The 20,062-nt window shown below is 62.3% G+C and overlaps 1 protein-coding gene across 1 annotated transcript in view; it reads right to left on the bottom strand.

Moving 5' to 3' along the window:
- The window catches only part of STK38L (serine/threonine kinase 38 like), a 49,900-nt gene that overhangs the window by 16,934 nt on the left and 12,904 nt on the right, over window positions 1-20,062 (bottom strand). The gene's annotated exons all lie outside the window — the stretch shown is intronic.

Here is a 20,062-nt window from a genome sequence, read left to right as displayed (position 1 = left end):
GAACGACACGCTGCTCACACTTCCCGCCACTCGGTGAGGACGACAGGAGCCTCCACTCCAGCCCTCGGCCCCTCCCGGGGGCTCACTGCAAAGGCTCACCCAGCACGGCAGGGACACCAGGGAACCAAGGCCCCCAGAAACAGCCGTGGCACAGGGGAAACCCGGGGAAGGCAGAGACGCCTGCCAAGCCCGAGGGCAGGGCCAGTGTCGCCAAGGCTCACCAGCCCCAGGAACGCCTCGGCTGATGGCTTGGAGAAGCCGCGTTCAAAGGGCTCAGAGGAACGACGACACCGTGAACTCAAAGGCAAATGGAAAAGACGACCACGGTCAGAGGTGAAGAACACGGTAGGTGATACCGGAAACGCCGCAGCTCTGCACAGCAGAACAGAGGCCGAGCCGAAGGCCAAGGAGGGAAGTGCGGGCCGGGAAGTAAGAGGGGTGGCGGACGGCAGGAGAGAGCAGCACAGCAGAGATGGGGCGGGGGCTCGAGAGGAGCAACGTTCGATCACCAGAGCCCACGGGACAGGGAGGCACAGGCCACCGGCCGGCTGGGGAGACAGCACGGCAGGCGGGGTGCTTGCCTCGCAGGCTGCCAGCGAGGCAATCCCCGGGTTCGATCCCCGGCGGCCGTGTGGTGCCCAGAGCACCGGCAGGGGCCAGTACTAAGTGCAGAGCCAGAAGTGAGCCCTGAGCATTGCTGTGTGACCCAAAACCAAAAACAAACAAGCAAACAACAAAACCCTTCCGGAACCATTTGGAAAGGTCTGAAGCACCTCAGGAAAACAGGCTCAACTAGGGAAATGCCAAGACGCGCTGGGCTCGAACGACCAAGTCCAAGCCGGTGAGAGGCCGGCACAGGAACGCCCGTGCGGGAAGGCCGTGACGCACAGCAGATCCCGCCGATGAGGCTGCGCGCAGGAACAGCACGGACGGACAGCGGGAAAACGCGACGAAATGAGCGCACCAAGAACACCCCGGCATTCAGAGGTGAAGGGGCTACACAGCCAACAGCGCAGGGAATTCACAGCCCTGAAGCCAGCGTTGCAAGAAGTGCTGAAAGAGCTTCTCAGACGGACAAGGGGAACTTCTCTGCTAGATCAGCAGCACCTACGAGCTTGCCACAGTGTCTGGCGCATTCTTCTTCTTTTTTTTTTAATTATATTGAATCACCGTGATAGTTACAAGCTTTCATGTTTGGGTTACAATCTCACAATGATCAAACACCCATCCCTCCACCAGTGCACATTCCTTACCACCCTGCTATACCCCCCCTTACCCTCCCTCCCCCTGCCTCCATGGCAGACAATATTCCCCATACTCTCTCTCTACTTTGGGGCATTATGGCTTGCAACACAGACACTGAGAGGTCATCATGTTCGGTTCCATTATCTACTTTCGGCACACATCTCCCATCCCGACCGATTCCTTCAGCCATCATTTTCTTAGTGATCCCTTCTCTTTTCCAGCTGCCTTCTCCCCTCCGCTCATGAAGCAGGCTTCCAGCTATGGGGCAATCCTCCTGGCCCTTGTATCTACTGTCCTTGGGTGTCAGCCTCATGTGATGTTATTCTATACTCCACAGATGAGTGCAGTCCTTCTATGTCTGTCCCTCTCTTTCTGACTCATTTCACTTAGCATGATACTCCCCATGTCTATCCATTTATAGGCAAATTTCATGACTTCATCTCTCCTAACACCTGCATAGTATTCCATTGTGTAGATGTACCAAAGTTTCTTTACCCTGTCATTTGTTCTAGAGTACTTGGGTGGTTTCCAACTTTGGCTACTGTGAACTGTGCTGTGATGAATATATAGGTACCGATGTCTGACGCATTCTCAATCATGACTTACTTACTCTGTTAAAATCATTTAGTCATCAGCCATCACAAACTGACTTTTGAATATTCTCTAATAAGCCTACTGCCATTCCTGTGGGTGGTGTCTGGTCCAGACAGCAGCACACACACACGTGCAGCTGCACACGGCCCTGCAAGGCACAGGCCAGGAGTGCAAAGTATGCATGTGTGTACGCGTGTGTGCACATGTGTGCAGTGTGTGCATGTGTGCATACGTGCAGTGTGCGTGCATGTATGTGTGGTGGGTGTGTGCGTGTGTGTGCGCATGTACACTGGGGAGCTGGCACAGGTCCCAGCTGCTGGCTGCCCTCCCACGACCTGACTCTTTCCCACCCCCCCGCCCTCGCCGTGACCCCCCCTGAGTCCTCGGGCCTGCTGGTCCGAGGAGGGCGGCTCTCCGAGCCCCCAGAAGGGACGCGCCACCTGGAATTTGTTCTGGACGTTCTCGGCACCGGGGCCATTCCCCGCTGATGCCGGCGCGTGGACCCGCCTGTCCCCAGCGAGGAGAGTGCGTGCAGGAGCCCTCCCGCTCCCTCTGGGCACCCCTGGGAGCGGCGTGGGCCAGAGGAGCACGGGCACACGTCGGCTCTGGAACCCAAGGAACTGTGCGGGAGAAACGAGCCCGAGAGCCAGAGACCGGAGTGGCGCAGGAGAGGACACACAGCAAAGCCCACGGAGACACCGTCGGGGCAACGGGCCTCGCCCCCCAGTGTGCACAGCTTTATCCGAGGCGTAAAAGGTCAAACGCAGCTTCAAAAGCATCGCGAGCAAACACTTGCTAAGCGCTGCTATAGCAACGCCACCCAACCATTTTCGGGGTCTCCGAGTCACGGCACTCCAGTTCCGCTCCGCGACCAGGTGCCTGCAGGTCCAGGCAGGAAACCAGGGGCAGGGCAGGGGCGGAACGGGCAGAAGGGGAAGCTCAACTCAACAGACCTAGGGAATCCAGGAGAAGCCGGTTTCTTGTGGCAGGACTTCGGCCCCCCGGGCCCTCCCCAAGATCCACTCGGCCTCCTTTGTTAACAGAATTCCCTTCAAACACCAACAAAAATATACTATTTTTCGGACAAACATTTAGAGGGAGACACAGACCAACTCCCAGAGTGGCCCCGGGCACCAGGGCAAGCGGCCGGCTTGTCTGGCCTGCAGCTGCAGACTGCCCAGGGCTCCGCCAGCTCCCAGGACGCACTAAGGCTGTCCAAGCCTGTGTTTCCCCATCAGGAGGTAACGGCGCCGGGGAACACCGGGGAGGCAGAGAGGGGGACGCTGAGGCAGGACCCTGGACAGCCGCCGAGTCCAGGGGCAGGGAGCTGATATCTGCGCCGTCCAGAACAATAAAACGCTTTGAATCGACTCAGAAGACTGGCTGGGTTCAAAACAAAGCAGACGAGACGGTCTCCGGCCCGGAGACGCTGAGCACCGGCCCGGGGACAGTGGGGTCTTCAGGACTCTGCCCAGGGCCTCTGCCCGTGGCCAAGGGCCGCCCCGAGCCTGCCCTGCAGGGACGTGGACACAACTCAGGAAACAGAAACTTACAGGGTCTGAGACAACGTGGAGAAACGGTGCTGCCAGGTGTGGGGTTCCCCTCCCCAGGAGAGGCCCCAGACTCGGAGAACGACTTGGGTCCTGTCAGGCTCACACGAGGAGGGGCGCCGTGTCCTAAGCCAGTAGGGGCGGGGCGCACGCGCCACACAAGCACGCATGACACCTGGGCCTGCTCGCCTGAGCCCCCCACACTCCAGCAGCTACGCCCGTAGCCATGCGTCTCGGCACGAACCTCACAGCACCAGGCCACGGGCTGGCATCAGCCGTCTGTAAACGGCGGGAAATGAACTGATTTAATGGATCTGACGATCAAGGCTTATTAATTACAGTAAGAATGGAGTATTTTCCTTTGTGTTAAAAATGACATCGGTAATTCTTGGAAATGACACTGTTGACAGCTCTGAATGTGGAAAGCAGGTACAGGGACATATCCGGTCACCTTCCAGCATCTGTACTGCAAGCCAGAGTGACCAAAAGGGGGCGAGAGAGAAAGGGGGGAGAAGAGAGGGAGGAAGAGAGAGGGAGGGAGAAGGGGAGAGAGAGAGGTACCTGCCGTAGAGGCGGGTGGGGGTGGGGAGGGAAACTGGGGACACGGACTCTGGTGGTGGGGACTGTGCCCTGGTGGGGGGACGGGTGCGGAACACTCTGAAGCCCAGTCAACCAGGAACAGCTTTGTAACTGTGTGTCGCCCTGTGACTCAACTAAAAAATACACAATTTTTCTAAGATGACCTTGGCCGAGGGCGGGAGCAGCACAGGGTGGACACCGCCCCACACACGGCCGAGCCGGCCCTTCCCCAGCACTGCGAGGTGTGACCCAGAACAAACAGCAGGGGTGGGGAGAGCGCACAGGGGCCCGGCCAGCCACCGGGGACACACGTGCCCAGCGCTGCGGGGAGGAACGCCTGCGCCTGAGTCGGAAGCCTCAGCCCCAATGAACCCCAGGACAGAAACTACGGAATCTCCCAGTGTCCCACTGGAGTTCAGCAACACACCCTACAGGAGACATCCAGCTGTAAAAGGGGCCACAATCCTGTCCTTCCTTTTGACTGAAAAGTAACATTTTAGCTTAGAAAGAGGGGGGGGAGGATGGGGGGGTTGGGGGGGGTGGGGGGGAGGGAAACCTTATTTCCTTCCACTCAGATCAAACAGGCTATAAAAATTCACCTGGACATTCAACAGAGAAGCAGCCAGGCATTCTGGTGAGCAACGCGGCCCGGAAAATGCTCCGGGCCCGAATTGGGGCCAGCAACACCGGGGAGCCGGAAGGAGGAGGTGCCGCCAGCACACCTTCTCAGATGGAGCCCTGGCGACACTGAGCAGCAACTAACACGGCTCCGGGATTCGGGACTGGGACACATCCGAGCCGTGCGGCCTTTTCTAAAACCTGAAAACATAAAATCTTTTAATGAAAACTAATTATCAAATGCTTCCCTAGTAGGGCTGTCTTGTTTGGGGGTATAACTCCCACAACAATAGTGAGTTTTGTGTTGAAATATGGAACGTAATCAAGGTGAAGAGAAAATGAAGTGAAATTCATCAGTTATACAGTTGGGGTGGGGGGTGGGGGGGTATACCGGGGATTTTGGTGGTGGAATATGGGCACTGGTGAAGGGATGGTGTTCGAATACGGTATAACTGAGACATAAACCTGAGAACTCTGTAACTTTCCACATGGTGATAAAATAAAAAAAAAAAGAAAAAGAAAAAAAAATTCACCTGACAATAATCAAATTATTCCAAAATCTGGCCGAGATGCCTGGTACTTACTATCCTGCAAGTTCACTTTTCCGCGACGCTGACGCTGTTCTTCGTCTCTCACGGAAACGCTCTTTGCCGGGAAAAGGACACGAGTGGCAAGTCTGACCTGGGCTGACGAAGCCCCAGGCGCCCCAGACCCGAGTCCCTGGCGCAGTCACTGATGCCAAGTCCGACTTTCGCCCCGTATGGAGCGGGGGAGAGACACAGGCCGGCACTCGGGACTCTGGAAACGGAGGCGGCGGCGCCAAGCTCCCCCCAAGTCCCAGAGGAAATCAGCTGCTGTGCCGACGGGCAAAGGCCCTGCACCTTCATTTCCCAGAGCCACGTTTCAGGCATGAAGAACAGGGACCCCCGGCGGGCCCACCCCCAGCTGCGACCACGACGCCCTCATCCCAACAGGGGGGATGGCCCGGGAGGCGCTGGGCCGCTGACAACGGGGACCCCTGCGAGGGGCTCTCCTCGGCGGGCGAGGGGACACTCCATTCAGGCGCGTTCCAGCCCCAACCACCCGTCGCTGGTCACCTCCCTCGGCCTACGAGGCTCTACAGGCGTACAGGTGAACCCGCAGGCTCACGGGCAGCGCCAGGGGGTCCTCGGGGCAGCCGACTCCAGGCCAGGGGGCGGAGCTGGGGTCACACGGGCCCGCGGTTGCCTCTGGGGAAAACGTATTCCGAGTGTCACGTGACATCTGCAGAGCCAGCCGGGCTCTTTAGACGGGGTGTGGACACGGCTCTGTATTTCCCTCTGCAGACTCGAGGGTGGCAGGGCGGGGCACTCCTGGCTCAGTGCTCATGAGCCTCTTCTGGCAGGCTGAGGGCAGCCTGAGCACAGGGCAGCGCACAGCCCGTGCTCCGGCAGGGCCTGCCCCGGGAGGCTGACGCGGCCTCAGCTCCTACAGCCGGCAGATTCTCTCTCCAGAAGCTCCATCTGGGCAGGTTTTATGTTTGCTGAAATACACTCATTTCTTCCAGAATCCCAGTTTTGTTCGATTCTAACTGTTCCTATCAGTCTCCTACGAGTCTCTGTACTTCTGTGGGACCAGCGGCAACATCTTCTCTTTCATTTACAAGTTGATTTATTTGGTACAGTTTTCTTCTTGGTGAGTCTAGCTACAGACTTAAATTTCAGTCAAGTTCTCAAAAAATTTAGTTATTTTGTTCATCTTTCCTATTGGCTTTCTATCCCCTATTTTGCCGATTTTTGTTATGGTCGTCATTATTTCCTTCTTCTGCAAACTTTGGGCTTATTTTACTCTTTTTTTTTCTCTTGTCGCTGAGACACAAAATTAGGTTGTTTTCTTTTTTCTTAATAAACTGTCCTCTGAACTTATCACCTCAAACTGCTTCTGATGCACGCAGTCTGTTTGCTGCATTGCGCTTCCATATTCACTGATTTCCCAGGTTCTGACTTACTGTCTCTGCACCGTCTCCCCCCATCTGTGGCTGTTCTCTGGAGACACTGGGTGACCCTCCGGGCCACGGTGCTCACACACTGCCCGGCGTGGAGCCGCAAAGGACCGACGCCAGCTCCTGGCACCCTGGGGCCCTTCCCACCTTTCCCTCGCCCATGGTCGTTTAGAAACGCGCATTCCATTTTCATCGCCGTGGGTCTTCCAGCTGCCCCCGGTACCGGGACGGGTCATACAGTTCGAGAAACGACACCGGGCATCACCCTTGGCTTTGTGACAATGGCCTCGCGGCTGACCAGGGGCTGGACCCCCCAGACCCGGGCACTATCCAGGCCCTCTGAGGCTTGGCACACAGGTGCCCCCGAGCCCTTGCTAACTGGACCCCCTGGCCGTGGTCTTAGGCCGCGCAAACGCAGGTCTCTGGACACGCGTGGTACGGCAGACGTCACGGGCCAGTAGGACGACAGCCGGGGAAGCTCCCGTGAAGGCAGCCGGGTTCGGAGCCACCCAAAGCTGAGCGCTGACGCGGACAGCCCACAGAAGGGCGCTCAACGCACACGGGGAAGGCCGGCGGGAACGCCACAGAACAGTGGAAGGATCCAGAAGCAGAAACAGGGAGCTCGAGGTGAGGGAGGGCGGCCGCAAAGGCCAGGAGGAGGAGGAGGATTAAAACTCGGGAATACGATGGAAGGAGCCGCTGGAGGCGGGAGGGGAGGCCCGGCAGCCCGAGGCAGACGCAAGGGGCAGGATTCTTCTAGACACACTGGGGGGGTGCGCCTTCCACAGGGACGCCCCCACCACGGCCAGGGCGGAAAGGCCCCGGGGTAGGGGCGACCGTGCCACCCCCGATGACCTCTGTCTGTAGGATGAAGTCACCGCCCTTGGCAGGGGCGACCCCTGGCGAGCTTTAGGCTTGTTCTTCACCTTTCATCACAGTGATTCCACCTTTTGAAATCTGGCCTAAGAAAACAATAAAAATTGCCATCGGAATTTCAGAGATTTACTTAAAGTAACAAAAAGAAATATTTAAAATTAGGCCAAGGGGCTGGCGGGGATGCGGCTGGGGGCAGCGTCGCGTCCCGAGCCCGAGAGGCCTGGGCGCTCCCTCCCCAGGGCCGCTGGGAGAGGCTGCAAGCCCGGCCCTGCTGGGATGGGCCCAGAGAGGCGAGCAGGGCCCGGGAGGCCGCACCCTGCCTGGACGGTGACACCGAGTGCCCTCGGGGAAGGCGCTGCCCCGAGGCCCCGAGGAAAGGCCCGGGACGCTCTGGCTCTAAGAAGGCCGCCCGCCCGCCCGCCACCTCGGCCAAGACAGCAGCTGTCCACATGCAGCGGGACCCGAAACCCCATTTCGCACTGACGGGTGAAGGGCTGGGGAGGTGGGGAGGAGCCCGGCTGGCCGGCGGGGCCCGGGGCCAGGCCCGGGCAGGGACAGCTCTGCAGGGACCTGGGCATCGTTCACGGCTTATAAGCGCGTAAGCACAGCGACAGACACACAAACACAAAAGGGCCTTCGGAAACCCACTGGGCTAACGGAATAAAAATGCCCCAGACAGCGCGTGCATTAGGTTCCCGGGACGTGACTCAAGGGAACGACTCTCTCGCACCGGCCCCCGGAACTCTCAGACTCCCTGACCGCCAGGAGCTGCACAAGAGGCTCACTGGCGCCCTCCTCCCGCCCTCAGCCCCACCACTACTCCTCACGGTCTCCCCCTCACACGGGCTCACCGGACCGTCAGCGTCTGCAGAACCACAGGGCAGGGAGGCTGGAAAGGACTAAAATTAAAACATGATATCACCAAACCTACAATTTTAAGATAAAAGGAGCTGTGAGTTATTTTAAGTTGCTTTGAGTCATCTGAGTTCTTCCCAGAGAGTCTGTGACCGTCGCCAGTGGGCCCAGAAGTTGCCCCCGCTGGGAGCAGACGACCCATGTGACCAGCTCGGGCCCCGGCCGGCCCACAGCCGGCAGCGAGGGCCGCCAGCCAGGGCTCGGAAAGCCGCGCTCGGCGCCAGTGACCTTTCGGATCAATACCCAAACCGTTCATTGTCCCAGTGCCCGACAACCCGCCACCCACTGAATTACGAACCCGACAGCACAATACCAACTTATTTGGAAAACAAACAGGGGCGAGAAGAAATGCCTAAAATGGAATAAGGAGTCAACTGTGTGGCTGGCTGTCGGCAGGATATCCTGTCATTCAAGCCCGAGCGCTGGCGAGCCCGCCCGGCCCTGGTGCGAGCGCCCCGCGGCCTGCTCTGCAGGGACGCCAGCCCCGCGCACAGGAGCCGGGCCGGCGACAGCGCCCTGGGCCGCAGGGCTGCGGGTCACCTGAGAGGGCGGATGTGAGGGCAGCTGGCCAGGCCCGCGCCAGGGCCACGTGGAGCTCGCGCTGTGACCTGACAGGACCAGGAGCAGCACCACGCGGACAGTGCATCCCGCCGCGCCCCTGCTTCCCCGCCCTCACCGCGGGCCCCGGCTCAGGGAGGGGAGCGGGAGGAGACAGCGCCCAGCTGGCCCCGCCCGGGGAAGGGGAGAGCAAGCAGGCAGGGGTCCGAGAGGCAGCAGGGCTCAGGCTCTGGGCGCCTGCCAAGCCCTGTTCGGTCCCAGGCGGCCCCGAGGGTCTCTGGGCCCCGCGCAGCTGCGGGACCAGGAGCCCAGGCGGGCAGTGAACACACCAGGGCGGGCAGAAGGAACCCAAGGCTCTGGCAGAGGCCAGGGTCAGCAGAGGGGGAAGGCCAGTGGTGGGGACATGGGGAAGGTGACCCGGGTCACAGGAGAAAGTGGCGAGGATTTCAGTGACATGGTGTGGTACACGGGGAGGGGTGAAAGGGCACGTACAGTGTTGGGAGCCAACAACACCTCAAACAATGCAGAACGTACACACGCACTCACACACATACACTCTCACACACACACTCAAACACACACGAACACATACACACACATTATACACACTCACACCTCACACACACACACAAACACACAAACACACACATTATACACACACACCTCTCACACACATACACACACTCAAACACAAACACATATACACACACACTCAAACACATACATATGCACACTCAAACATATACACACTCACACACACAACACACATACACACATCTCTCACACACACTCAAACACACATATACACGCACACACACATCCCTCCTGACTGACGGCAGACACCAGGGGCACCACTTCCTGACCACTTTTTCAGATGCCGAGAGCAGTGGTTCCCGAACATTCAGAAAGCTCCGGTGTGAAGACCACAGCTCCTTGCAGGCTGCCAGGACGACTCACAGGAGTCACCACTGAGTGACCAACACGAGCTGAGACCCTCCCTGCGGCCCAATCTCCTCATGCAGCAGTGACGCGAATAAGTACAGAAACGCACTGCAGGGGGTCGAGGGAGGCCTGGCCACACCCGGAGTGAAAGGTTCTCCAATGGACAGGGCCCCGGACCCCAGGGGACCCCAGGGGACAGAGCCCCGGACCCCAGGGGACTCCAGGGGACAGAGCCCCGGACCCCAGGGGACCCCAGGGGACAGAGCCCCGGACCCCAGGGGACCCCAGGGGACAGAGCCCCGGACCCCAGGGGACTCCAGGGGACAGGGCCCCGGACCCCAGGGGACCCCAGGGGACAGAGCCCCGGACCCCAGGGGACAGAGCCCCGGACCCCAGGGGACCCCAGGGGACAGAGCCCCGGACCCCAGGGGACCCCAGGGGACAGAGCCCCGGACCCCAGGGGACAGGGCCCCGGACCCCAGGGGACCCCAGGGGACAGAGCCCCGGACCCCAGGGGACTCCAGGGGACAGAGCCCCGGACCCCAGGGGACCCCAGGGGACAGAGCCCCGGACCCCAGGGGACCCCAGGGGACAGAGCCCCGGACCCCAGGGGACAGAGCCCCGGACCCCAGGGGTGTGCCCAGCTCTGAAAGAGGTCCCATGAGGCCTCTAAAGCATGACAATGCTCCCTGTCTCTCCAACTCCCTCGGTGAGAGTGGGATGCTCCGTGTGGAGGCTGGGCCGGCCTGGCACGCGGGGCCAAGCTGTCTCACCATCTGGGCACGGGCAGCCTCTGCAGAGGCCCAGGCTGAGCCGGGGGAGGGAGGGCCACCAGAGCAGGCGGGCAGGCTTCTGCGGCGTCTGACTGCTCTTTGCGAGAACACTGGCCAGAGCCTGACAGTCCTAGCCGTGGTCACTAGGTGCTCACGGCTGGGCCATCCCGGGCTTTCATGGACACACACACACACACACACACACACACGCGCGCGCGCGCAGCTGCACCGTCATCGGGCTCACAGATCCAAGCTATTCAGTGACCTGCTTCTCTCACTATTTGCAGATACCTTGCACACTCAGTTACTCTTTAAAGAGGACACAAGCAACACCGTCTCTGTCAGACTGCGCTGCCTCATGCTCCACACTGAGCAACACCGTCTCTTCAGACAACGCTGCCTCATGCTCCACACTGAGCAACACCGTCTCTTCAGACAACGCTGCCTCATGCTCCACACTGAGCAACACCGTCTCTTCAGACAACGCTGCCTCATGCTCCACACTGAGCAACACCGTCTCTTCAGACAACGCTGCCTCATGCTCCACACTGAGCAACACCGTCTCTTCAGACAACGCTGCCTCATGCTCCACACTGAGCAACACCGTCTCTTCAGACAACGCTGCCTCATGCTCCACACTGAGCAACACCGTCTCTTCAGACAACGCTGCCTTATGCTCCACACTGAGCAACACCGTCTCTTCAGACAGCGCTGCCTCAGGCTCCACACTCAGCAACACTGTCTCTTCAGACAACGCTGCCTCATGCTCCACACTGAGCAACTGTCTCTGTCAGACAGCAGTGCCTCAGGCTCCACACTGAGCAACACCGTCTCTTCAGACAACGCTGCCTCATGCTCCACACTGAGCAACACCGTCTCTTCAGACAACGCTGCCTCATGCTCCACACTGAGCAACACCGTCTCTTCAGACAACGCTGCCTCATGCTCCACACTGAGCAACACCGTCTCTTCAGACAACGCTGCCTCATGCTCCACACTGAGCAACACCGTCTCTTCAGACAACGCTGCCTCATGCTCCACACTGAGCAACACCGTCTCTTCAGACAGCGCTGCCTCAGGCTCCACACTCAGCAACACTGTCTCTTCAGACAACGCTGCCTCATGCTCCACACTGAGCAACTGTCTCTGTCAGACAGCAGTGCCTCAGGCTCCACACTGAGCAACACCGTCTCTTCAGACAACGCTGCCTCATGCTCCACACTGAGCAACACCGTCTCTTCAGACAACGCTGCCTCATGCTCCACACTGAGCAACACCGTCTCTTCAGACAACGCTGCCTCATGCTCCACACTGAGCAACACCGTCTCTTCAGACAACGCTGCCTCATGCTCCACACTGAGCCAACTGTCTCTGTCAGACAGCAGTGCCTCAGGCTCCACACTGAGCAACACCGTCTCTTCAGACAGCGCTGCCTCAGGCTCCACACTGAGCTTCACGCCTGCTGTCCCCGATCCTCACGTCAGCACTAGAACACAGTTCCAGGAGAGGAGGCGAGCAGGGCTCAGGGCTCAGGACACTCACTCAGCTGCGATCACATGCCCCGGCGGGCCTGGCCTGTCCACTGTGCCACAGCCCTGCTGTCTCTAACTGACCCTGGGCAGAGGCGGGGCAGCAGAGCCAGAGGGAACACACCGAGTGGCAGATGGCGTAACTTCTCACGCGCTGACATGCAGCCGCCGGGAGAACCTTCACACCTACATTCCGGAGACGCGCTGAAGGACGCTGCCAGACACCACGGGGACCTTCCAGACCAGAGAGAGGCCAGCGGCCAGTCCAGCGCTGCGGGAGAGCCAGCACCAGACACATCCTGGCGCTCCCTGTTGTGGGGTCACACCCAGCGCTCCTCAGGGGATACTCCTGGCTCTGTGCTCAGTGCTCAGGGGAAGTGCGTGCACACAGGAAGCGGGGACCCAACCTGGGGCTGCCACAGGCAGGGCAAGTCCCTCCCCGCCGTGCCCTGGCACCGGCCCACCCTGGACCTCTCTGGCCTTGGCCAACCAAGGCAGGCTTCAGACGCCTTGGCCCCGCCAATGCACTGGACTGACGTTCCGAAGCCCATCGTCACGTGACTCAGTGACGGTTACTTCTCTCGTGGCCGCTGGTTTAAGTTCTCTGCCTGCTCTTGGTCTGTAACATGCATTAAGAACTCAAACCACCTTTGCAAAAGTGCCACCCGTCTGGGCTACGCTGCACAGACGGAAGCAGGCCATGACGCCGATACTCAGCTCTAACCTACGTGGCTTCAGGACGGGAGTCGACCCTGCTTGGGCCAGCACCGCAAGAACAGCTCCCAGCAGCCGCAGGAGCGGGTCAGAGGCGCCGCCCAGCTCAGGCGCGGAGCCGGGCAGAACGGGGGCTTCCTTTCTCACTTTTGGTCTAAGGAGGCACACCCGGCCATGCTCGGGGCTTACTCCTGGCTCTGCACTCAGGAGTCACTCCTGGCAGTGCTCAGGGGACCCTGTGACTGCAGGGGTGGAACCCGGGTCAGCCGCGGGCAAGGAAGCGCTCAAGCTGCCGCGCTGAGCTCTGGCCCCCGGGAAGTGTTTCTGCGGCAGAGCAGGCTGAGGCTGATCAGTGGCACCCGGGGCCGCCCTCTGAGAGGGGCTCAGTCCTTACGGGCGCGACAGGGCGTCACAGCAGCTGAAGAAGCAACAGAGCCCGGTGACAAGTGAGACCCGGGAGCTGGGACACAGCCGAGCTGGAGAGGGCAGCCCCCCGCCTCCATCTGCTCCAGGGGGTGGACGCCTCGGGGCAGGACGCAGAGGGAAGGCAGCTTCCTCAGGCTCCGGAGGGACCCCGGGCACCCTCAGCCGGCACCCAGCCTGAGCGCGGGGTCCGGCTCTACGGGCCCTGACGAGGACCACGGCCTCCTGGGAAACGAGGAGGCTGCCCCTGCCCCTGCTCCTGCCCGGACCCCGACACCGAGGCCAGGGGGCACCAGCTGCCCCTGCTCCTGCCTGGACCCCGACACCGAGGCCGGGGGGTGGGCCGGTTCAGCCCTCCCAGACTCGGGAATGTGCACTGCTGACCCTTTGCACTAGCCCAGCAGGGTGGGGGGTTTCGGAACCCCGCGGTGCCAGCCCGGCCCGGTGCCGGCGAGGAAGCCTCAGCGGGCGGGTGACGGCCTCCAGGAAGGGCCCCCATCTGCTTGGTGGCTTCAGACACGGGAAGCAAAGAGCCTGTCACGGCGAAGAGCAAAGCCCCTTCCCCCAGCGGCCCGTGAGGACGGCGCCCACCCGGCACCCGTGTGCTCCGACGCTTGGCCGAGGCAAGGCTCGGGGTCCGCACTGGCTCTCAGCATCCTCCCGCCACGCCCGAAGCGCTACGTTCTCCGCACGGAACCCGGGGAAGGTTCACCGTCCCAGGAAAGCGCGGGCCCGACCTCCCCCTCGGGCCTCACGGTAACGGGCATGTCCGCGAGCGCCAATGCAGGTGACACTCCCGGGAGCCGCCTCCGCAGGGCACTCTCCTCCTGAGTGTCCGTCTCGCATCTATTTAAAGGGCCAGCGCTGAAGTGTCCCAGGCGTCCTTTCATCCTCCCTCCGTTCTCCAGACGCCGGCTGGGGTGCCCGGAGCGAGGAGGCAGCGGGCAGAGTCCTGGTTGTGGCAAAGCAGTCTCCCCCAGCTGCGGGGGTGTCGGGAACTGGGGCGTTCGCTCCCTCCAAAAGCTGTGCACTGCGCCCGTTTCCTCCGCCACGTGGGGCAGCGGCCACCACCCTCCGTGACCCACCCGGTTTGGCGCCGTGTGCAAGGAGAGTGATTCCGCGTCACCATCTGTGGGAAAACGACGCCGTGGCCTCACAAGCCTGCCCGGGATGGGGCCAAAGGACGGGCCGAGTCCTCAGCCCCCAGCAAGACACGCTGCAGTGAGCCCAGAGGGCGCCCGGCTGGGCCCCCCTCGCGAGCCGCTGCCCCCTGGCCTGCCCCCCACGGGCTCCTTCCCACGGAACCAGACGCCGCGGGGGTCCTGGTGCCACGTCTCGGTGCCCCGCCCTGGCTCCCCCACCACACGCCTCTACACCCTCGTCCAAACTGGAAACCTGCTCGTAAGTTTCAGTTAGGATACTGCGGGCCTGGGGGGCGGGACACAGGGAGGCGGGGGGGGGCGGGGGGGAGGACGGGCCAGGAGGGGCTGCAGCCGCTGCTCTCGGGGCTGGACTCAGGGCGGCCAAGTGCCAGGCAAGCACGTTACCCACTGCGCCATTTCCTCAATTCCCAGAACAAAAAGTGTTTGTTTGTTTTTTTTTTTTTTTGGTTTTTGGGTCACACCCGGCAATGCACAGGGGTCACTCCTGGCTCTTCACTCAGGAATTACCCCTGGTGGTGCTCAGGGGACCATATGGGATGCTGGGATTAGAACCCGGGTCAGCCGCGTGCAAGGCAAACGCCCTCCCCGCTGTGCTATCGCTCCAGCCCACAAAAAGTGTTTTTAACTTAGCAAACACTGTGGGATGACGGGGCGTCTTCGAAGAGAAGAGAGGGCAGAGTTGAAGCTGCCCCAGCCCAGGACCAACTGCCACCCCACAGGGCCCGTCCGCCAGGGGGACAAAGGCCCCAAAGGAAGGTCGACGCTCCCAAAGCCCCCGTGCTCCCGGGCACAGGATCTTCTCTTGATCACGAGCACAGAGACTGCCCCGGGCTCAGGAAGCCCACCGGACAGCTGGCCTCGTGGGCCGGCCAGGAGCAGCCTCTCCGAGGGAGAGCCTTCTGGAAACCAGCCGTGCCCAGGGACCCCGGGGAGGCCGGCCACGTCACCGGCACCGTCACAGCAGACGGGCCCCGCAGAGAGAGACCCCGAGGCCGCCTGACCAGCCCCTGCCCGACAGTGCGGGAGGAGCAAGACTGCGCAGACAGCCTGGGGCACGCCACCGAGTGCCCGCAAGGCCTCTCACGCGGGCGCCGCGCCCGACGACCGCCACCTGCACACCCCCTCGAGGGGACGCCGAGAGCCCGGCCGGCTCACCCCCGGCGCTGGCCAGGCCCCCTCTGGGCGTCTGCAGGGCGCGTACGGGCGACCTGGCCCCCGAGCCTGAGCTGACGCCCCCCCGCACGGCCCGGGCCTGCCCCCACCAGAACTGCGCCGTCTCCGGGCGTCATGGAAAGTCACCGGCGCGCACAGCAGACCTAGTGTGTGGGCTTCCCTATTTGTGGAAAGACGTAATTCTCTCCAAAATTACTGAGTCAGACATTTCTACCAGCACTAGATCAGGTTTCCAAAGAGAAGAAGAAAACCAATTTTCTTTTTTTTAGTTGAATAAACAGGACGAACATGGTCTCTCCCTTCCTGGGAGCAGAAATAAAATAAAATAAGACCAAACATAGCTGGGAACACTGGTCGGGGAAGCTGGGGCGGAGCCGTCGCTGTCTGCTAAGCCGTGAGCAGCGGGTGGGTTTCTGGGCGAGCGGCCCGCCCGGGGCACGGCTCCCCGACGTGGCGGAAAGTGCCCACGGCTGCCTCCCCGGGGACTCGGGAATTCCGCTGAGTCCGGGTCCAAGCCCCCGGAGCTGCGGGGCTCCCTCCAGGGTGGGGCTCGCCCTTCCTGCAGCCAGGCCGGGCCCGACCGTGACGGGGAAGGGACTCACTTCGCCTGGACCCCGGCAGAGGCGGGAGCCGCGCGGCCGTCCCCACGGCCCGGAATCCCAGTCCTGCCGGCACAGCTCGCGCCCAGCAGCGCCTGGCCGTGGCCCTGCTGGCCCCGCGCGGCGGAGGGAACGGGGCGCGGTGACACCTTGCGAGGGGAGCGGGAACCCCGGCTGGGGGGACCTGCTCTGCCACAAGCAGGACGCTGCCCGCTGCCCCCACGCTCCAGGCACCCAGGCCGGCGTCCGGGGAGGGAGGGGGCGGAGAGAACGACTCGGACACTCGGCGCTGGGTCTTCCGATGGATCCGAGACAGACCTGACAAAGCCCTGCCTGCTCCCCGCACTGCTCTCCGGAACCCTCTGCACCTGGACGCTCTTCACAGTGTGAGTAATTAAGACATCTGTCCACTCGGCTAAGTCTCGTGCGACCTTGGGAAAACACAAAGGTCACGGAGGGGCCCGAGAGGCGGCTGAGGGCTGGAGGCCCCGGCTCAGGTCCTGGCACGGTGGCAGGGCAAGGCCAGCACCACCCTCAGGGCCAGCCGGTGCCCAGGTCACCACACACACACACACACGCACACGCACGCACACGTACACGCACACACATGCACATACACATACGCACACACACATGCACACACACACGCACACACACGTGCTAGGGAAGCCCCTCCCCCAGTGACAAAGGCTCTGTGGGTGACGTTTCAAGCTGCCAAGAGTCCCGGGCAACAGCCCTTTTCCTCACTGGCACCATCAGCGTCTCTTTTCCCCCTGGCCCCGGCCTCCCAGCCTGGGTGGGAAGCACGGCCTCTCCAAGCAGCCCGGGGGCCGGGGGCTGAAGGCCGAGGGTGAGGCTGAAGGAGCCACCACGACCCCATCTGCCGCGTGGAGTCATGTCAGAGACTAAGATGTCCTTTGCCCCGGAAATGCTTCTGCAGGAAGCCCTCCCCAGGGACTGGCTGCCGGAAACCAGGAGTGGGCGGGCGTGGGCCGGAGGACCCCAGGCTGGCGGGCATGCGGGACCCAAACTCTCCCTTCCTCTGGGGTCACAGGAATTTCTCCCGCATGGCACTACAGAGACGCCCAGAATGAAATGACTGAGCTATGTCACAGCACGGGCAGCCCCCCAGCTCCAGCTAGGGGCAGTGCCCCGACGGCATCGGCTAACGGGCAGTGCCCCCGACTTCACTGGCTCAGCACAGTGTGTGCAGTTGTGGCGTGGCCAATGAGACCCCTCCTGCTCCCAGCTGGCACCCGGGCCCTGCTCAGGGCTGGCACAGCCCTGATGGGGTGTCGGGTTGGTAGAACCGGCCCACTCCGGCCCACCCGGGAAAGCACTGCAGCCCCCCACTCGGGGAACTGTGTGCTGGGCACAAACACCCCACACATACATGGCCCATTCCGGGAGCAGCAGACAACACAAGGTCAAATGCAGCCGCATCAGAGACAGACAGACACCACGGCGTGCCACGCCTGCTGACTGCAGTGACGCAGCCGGGTGGAGAGTGAGAGGGACCAGCAGAGCAGGACGGAGGGAGGGAAGAAGCCAAGCCAGGAGAGGGCACTGGGCAGGGGAATGGAGCCACACGGCCGGGCCACAAAGGGGACGCCAGGAAACACAGCGCACTGCCAGTGACCGGGAAACAGCGCACCGCCAGTGACCGGGAAACACAGCGCACTGCCAGTGACTGGGAAACACAGCACACTGCCCAGTGATCAGGAAACACAGCGCACTGCCCAGTGACCGGGAAACACAGCGCACTGCCAGTGACCGGGAAACAGCGCACCGCCAGTGACCGGGAAACACAGCGCACTGCCAGTGACCGGGAAACACAGCGCACTGCCCAGTGACCGGGAAACACAGCGCACTGCCAGTGACCGGGAAACACAGCGCACTGCCCAGTGATCGGGAAACACAGCGCACTGCCAGTGACTGGGAAACACAGCGCACTGCCAGTGACCGGGAAACACAGTGCACTGCCGGTGACCGGGAAACACAGCGCACTGCCGGTGACCGGGGAACACAGCGCACTGCCAGTGACCGGGGAACACAGCGCACTGCCAGTGACCGGGGAACACAGCGCACTGCCAGTGACCGGGAAACACAGCGCACCGCCAGTGACCGGGAAACACAGCGCACTGCCAGTGACCGGGAAACACAGCGCACTGCCAGTGACTGGGAAACACAGCGCACTGCCCAGTGACCGGGAAACACAGCGCACTGCCCAGTGATCAGGAAACACAGCGCACTGCCCAGTGATCAGGAAACACAGTGCACTGCCAGTGACCGGGAAACACAGCGCACTGCCCAGTGATCGGGAAACACAGCGCACTGCCAGTGACGGGAAACACAGCACACTGCCCAGTGATCGGGAAACACAGCGCACTGCCAGTGACCGGGGAACACAGCGCACTGCCAGTGACCGGGAAACACAGCGCACTGCCAGTGACCGGGAAACACAGCGCACTGCCAGTGACCGGGAAACACAACGCACTGCCGGTGACCGGGAAACACAGCGCACTGCCGGTGACCGGGAAACACAGCGCACTGCCCAGTGATCGGGAAACACAGCGCACTGCCCAGTGATCGGGAAACACAGCGCACTGCCGGTGACCGGGAAACACAGCGCACTGCCAGTGACCGGGAAACACAGCGCACTGCCAGTGACAGGAAACAGCGCACCGCCAGTGACGGGAAACAGCGCACCGCCAGTGACCGGGAAACAGCGCACCGCCAGTGACGGGAAACAGCGCCGGAGTCTGCTGTGGAGAAACTGGTGGGGGCTGGGGGCATGGAGGGCGCAGGAGGGAGGGGGCGTCCCTGGCCCTGCAGGGCTGAGCCGGGGGACACGCGGGGCCCAGGAGACAACGGCTTGGACCGTGCGAAGGGCGCCAGCTGCCCCCACAGGCTGCATGTCTCGGGAGACAAGGGCCCGCCAGTAGAGGGGCCGCCCCCTGCTGGCAGGGACAGACACTCGAGGCCGGGTCACTGCCGAGCTCATGACCGGCACGCACAGCACTCCTCCTGTCTCGGGCCACGGGCAAAAGGCCCTGGCAGAGGCCGGGTGCGGCCTCTCAGCAGCGCCCCCTGCTGGCCGCTCACTCGCCCTCCCGGCAGCGGGGCCCACCGAGAGCCACGTGCAGGTGCCAGTCCTCGGGGCCAGTCCTTCCCTGGTCACCGGCACCTTCTCTTCTCTCCATCCGGTGCCCGAGGGCAGAGCTGGGCGGGGCTGGGCCGGGTACTTGCCTCGGGCCCCCCCAGCACAGGGCGGGGGGGGGTGGGGCCGACTCCAGGCCCTGTCAGCCGTGGGGCCCCAAGCCCGCCTCGGTCACGTCCCCGAGATGAGGGGCTCCGCCTCCGCCCCCTGGCGACCCCCAACCCCGCGCCCTCCCTCAAAACACAGCAGGCACAACTCTGCCCCCGAGCCGGTGACCTGGGGCCGCTCTTGTCTCTCGCGGCTCACCCGCACCTGGCCTGCGGGCGGCACGGAAGCCCCGTCCCCGAGCAGACAGACCGGCACGAAGCGGCCACTCTGTCCTTCCGGTCAGGAGCCAGCACCTGGGCTCACGGGCAGCACAGCACTGGGGGGTCCCGGGAGTGGGGGCACGCGGGAAGGGCGGCCCCAGCCGGCGCCCTGTTTCTGGACAGGAAGCCTTGGGTCAGAGACCCCGTTAGGGGCCTCGGCCAGGACCGGCTCCCGGGACAGGTCAGTCCACTCCACGGGAGCGAGCACAGATCACGCCCCACCCGTGTCTGCACAGACATCAAACATGGACGGCGCTGGTGGCCCAGGCCTGGGGTCACGGGCCTTAGGAAGCACAGAGGCT

This window comes from Sorex araneus, chromosome 10, assembly GCF_027595985.1.
Source record: "Sorex araneus isolate mSorAra2 chromosome 10, mSorAra2.pri, whole genome shotgun sequence".
Classification (NCBI taxonomy): Eukaryota; Metazoa; Chordata; class Mammalia; order Eulipotyphla; family Soricidae; genus Sorex; species Sorex araneus.
This window is presented reverse-complemented; position numbering and strand designations above follow the sequence as displayed.